The sequence below is a fragment of the Gossypium hirsutum genome, chromosome A11 (assembly GCF_007990345.1).
Source record: "Gossypium hirsutum isolate 1008001.06 chromosome A11, Gossypium_hirsutum_v2.1, whole genome shotgun sequence".
In the NCBI taxonomy this organism is placed as follows: Eukaryota; Viridiplantae; Streptophyta; class Magnoliopsida; order Malvales; family Malvaceae; genus Gossypium; species Gossypium hirsutum.
Window position 1 is genome coordinate 81,889,615 of NC_053434.1, and position 4,705 is coordinate 81,894,319.

The following is a 4,705-nucleotide window of genomic DNA, read 5'->3' on the forward strand; positions in this document are numbered from 1 at the left end:
TTGATTTGTTGGCTGTGCTGCAAAACTATTAAACCCATAAGTGGTAAAATGTTTAAGCATTGAAGATATTGAGGATACCTGAGATGAGAGCGAAGTAAGAGCGTCTACTTCATGTATTCCAGTGACTCATCTTCCTAATGCTGCTCGATTGGTTGGCCATTGACAGTTTTTGCTGGTAATCCTCTCAATGATTTCATAGGCCTCATCGTAAGACTTAGAAAGGAGATCACCATTAGTAGAAGCGTCCACTACCATCCTTGTGTGGGTATTGAGACCATTATAAAATGTCTCAAGTTGGATGCAATGTGGGATTTTATGATGAGGGCACTTCCGTAATAATTTTTTGTACCTTTCCCATACCTTATACAAAGACTCATCATCCATTTGTCGGAAAGCAGTGATCTCATTCTTCAACTTAGCATTCTTGCTAGGTGAGAAATAATTTATGAGGAATCTTTCTGCTAACTCTTGCCATATAGAAATTGAATTTGGTGGCAATGAGTTTAACCAGGCTCAAGCTTTGTCCCTTAGTGAATATGGGAATAGCTTCAATCATAGTGCATCTTCCGATAGTTCGACTAACTTGAAAGAATCGCTCACCTCCATAAACAGTCTTAAGTGAAGATGAGGATCTTTGGTGGGCATTCCATTGAATTGGCCTACTATCTAAAGCATCCGGAACATGACTAGCTTCAACTCGAATTGTTGTGCCTCAATTTTGAGTCTCTCAATACCCGGATTAAGATCATGAAAAATTGGCATGGTATACTATCTCAGAGCTCTATCCCTATCACCATCAATAAGGATAGGATTTTGAGCAGGGTTTGCTCCGTTTCCTTGATTCAAATTTCAAGATTCATCTCTTCTGTCCTTCTCTGACTTGCTTGTCTTCTTCGCTGTCAAAAAGTTTGTTCAATTTCAAGGTCTACAGGGAGTAAATCGATAATTCGATCAATACTGTAACACCCCACACCCGTGCCCCATGCAAGGTTAGAATATGAGCCATTACCTAACTTAAACTTATGCATATAGACAATTTCATAATGCCAAAACATGGTCAAATTAAAACTTTTTCAATTTTATTTATAAACTGCTTAATAAGAGCCTACTAAGCCCCACATTTGGAAACAATCCGAGTCACTCTGAAAAACAACTCTTAACATAATGGCAAACGCCTATGTGGGAGGGGCAACACGACCATGTGACATTTCAACATGGCTATGCTATTGGCCTGTGTTGCTCACACAGCCCAAGCAATACAGGGACATGCCCGTGTCCTATACTTATGTGAAATTAATTCTAAATGCACATCTACAAGGGTTTTCACACGGCCTGGAACATGCCTGTGTCTCTGGCCCACGTCCTTTACACGGCCATGACACGCTCGTGTCCTAGTCCGTGTGCAAAAACATGGACATCCTATTTCTGATGTCAGCAATCCTTAAGGGCCACACGGCCAAGGCACACACTCGTGTGCTAGGCCGTGCCCTTCACACGGTTGAGACACACGGCCGTGTCTCTACCCGTGTGTTTGCTACCATGCATACTGACTTACAATTCTTACATGCAGGGAACACACGTTGATATCACACGCCCATGTGGGGAACCGTGTGTCACACACGGCCTAGACACATGCCAGTGTGCCTACCCGTGTGAGAAAAATAAGGCTATTTACCAAGCCTTTTTGTCACCCTTACTTATGTAACCAGCACAAAAATCACTCTATACTAACATAAGGGAAAATCACATAACCACAATGGACAACATTTCATTTATGCAATCTACTCATCCATGAAAATATCATCTTCTATTTATAAATCAAAATGAGTATTGACCATCATCCATTGCCTTATACAAAATGAGTATCATATTCATCATATGAGCTAACACATTATGGCTAACTAATAAAACACTAAACAAAGACTCGAGTCCTTATACATGCCCAAAACAAAACAATGAAACTAGTTATACGAAGGTCTTGAGTGATAGTGTGATTGAAGCTTTTGATGTCACTGGATCCCCGATGCTAGCTTAGCGGCACTATAAGGAAAGAAAAGAATGAAGGGTAAGCGTGGGAGCTTAGTAAGTAAATATATGTAAATAAAGTGTAATTATAAGATATAGTAAGTACATATATGCAAATAAAGTGTAATCATATTCACCCGACGGTAGCTTGTCTTGTTTAAAAGATATAAATCACTTAACGTCTGTATCTTACTCTTGTTTTCATTCATGTATACTTAATACACCTAGTTCTTTACTCAGGTCCTAACCATGAGTTCGGTATACATACCTCATCAAAGTATTCACCAACTAAATCTTTGGGTTACCTGTTGAACTCTCAAAATACATACGGATACGCGAGGAATTTGCGTCTAAATGCCATATAAGAAATCAGGGCTGCCTTATGCTATGAAATGCTCACATTTGAGCTACTCACGGGCCTTTTTATCAAGTTAGGACTCGGACCCCATAGCTATCATGTAACTTATGCTCATTTAGCCACTCACGGGTCTGTACACAAAGTCAGTACCTGGACCCACGTTTCCTATAGCATTTATCTCATGAACTCAGACTCAACTCATGATTTCAGACCACATAATTTTCATAACATGCCTCATTGTATCCTATGCTATGTCTAAGGTTCAACCGGGCTTCATATCTAATCGAATAGCATAGCATTTGCTCACATTGTAATTTACTCGCATAACATGTCATTTAAACATTTATGGGAACAATTAGAATTTAGATACATAACAACAATAAGCTAATTACACATGTATATTATTAAAATATACCAAAGTAAGCTTCAATAACACATTATTTACATATGTACTTACCTCGATACAAAATAATGAAGACGAGCTTAATCCTCGTAAACTTTGTTCTTACCCCGATCAAGACCTGTATCACGTTTCTCCTGATCTCAATTAATAAAATTCATTCATTTCATCAGCATATCAATTTAGACGTCCGAAAGTTCATAATTGGGCAAAATGACTATTTTTCCCCTAGACTTTCACAAAATGACCATTTTATCCCTATGCTCTAAAATCGATTTTTATCGAATTTCTTCATATTATAAGCCTAGCTGATTACTTTTTATACTAGAAGCAATCCAAAATTTCCATTACTTCACATTTATCAACAAATTTCCAACTTATGCAAAATAGTCCCTATTAGGGTTTTCATGAAAAATTCCTTCATAAAAGTTGTTTATTGCACATTTCATACTCGTATTCTTCCATAAAATTTTAGAAAATTACACATATGCTTTAATGCAAAACCCTAATCTCTCAACCATTTTGCGAAATAATCCCTTTCATAGAAAGCTTATGTTACAAGGAGTTCAAAAATACAAAAATCATCAAGAATAACCTTATAAATGACTTACTTGTAAGAGATGTTAATGGCTGATATTTTGAGCTCTCAAAGCCCCCCTTTTGAAGATGAAAATCAATTGATGAAGAAGAAATAAAAAGATGAAGCCTTTTTTCTTTTCTTTTATTTAAACTAGTCAAAATTGATGACCAAAACACCACCTAATTTTGACTTTCTCATCAATTTGTCCCCCTATGGCCGGCCACCCTATTCTCTAAGGGTCTAATTGCTCTTTAAGTCCCCCAATTTAGGTTCTTTAGCTAATTGACACTCTTATCTAACAAAATAGAACTTTTGCACTTTAAGAAATTTAGTCCTTTTTCACAATTAGGCAAGCAATCGCTAAAATTAATTCACGTAATTTTCATATACTTATCTAATCCTGCTACAATACATAAAATGATATTTAAAATAATTTCCTAAACCTCGGTTTAATGGTTCAAAAATCATTATTTCAACTAGCCCCCAAAATTGGGCTGTTACAATTCTCCCCCTTTAGGGATTTTCTTCCTCGAAAATCTTACCGGTAAAAAGGTTTGGGTATTGGCTTTTCATGATCACTTCGGGCTTCCATGTGGTCTCTTCAACTCCATGTCACTGCCATAATACTTTCACAAGGGGAACACTCTTATTTCTCAGTTTCTTAACCTCTCGTGCTAGGATCTTAACAGGTTCCTCACCATAGGACATATCCGGATGAATCTCATCCTCTGTTGGAGAAATCACATGCGAAGGGTCTGATCTATATCGACGTAGCATGGACACATGAAACACGTCGTGAATCTTTTCAAATTCTGCTGGTAAGGCCAATCGATAGGCAACTAACCCTACTCTCTCGGTAACTTCATAGGGTCCTATGAAATGAGGACTCAACTTGCCTCTTCTACCAAATCTGAGAACGTTTCTCCATGGGGATACTTTCAAAAACACTTGATTGCCAACTTGAAATTTGATCTTTTTCCATTTCAAATCCGCATATGATTTCTGCCTATAAGAGGCGGCCTTCAAATAGTCATGAATCACTTTAACTTTTTCTTTAGTCTCATTGACTAGATCGACCCCATATATCTGACTTTCTCTGAGCTCTGTCCAATATAAGGGTGTTCGACACTTTCGCCCATATAAAGCCTCATAAGGAGCCATCTTGAAATTCGACTGATAGCTATTATTGTAGGTGAATTCAACCAATGATAAGTACCTTTCCCAGCTACTTGAAATTCAATAAGAATCACTCTTTCCAACTAACAATCGGTTTGCGGGTGAAATGTCGTGCTGGAACTCAACTTTGTTCCTAATTCCTTTTGTAACTTTTTCCAAAACCTCA

At 37.6% G+C, this 4,705-nt stretch overlaps 1 non-coding gene across 1 annotated transcript; it reads left to right on the top strand.

The window, feature by feature from the left end:
- Positions 1–310: 310 nt before the first annotated feature.
- On the top strand, positions 311–417 carry LOC121210595 (small nucleolar RNA R71). The gene has a single exon (XR_005905710.1). It is a non-coding gene; the product is annotated as a small nucleolar RNA R71 (small nucleolar RNA).
- The last annotated feature ends 4,288 nt before the right edge of the window (positions 418–4,705 follow it).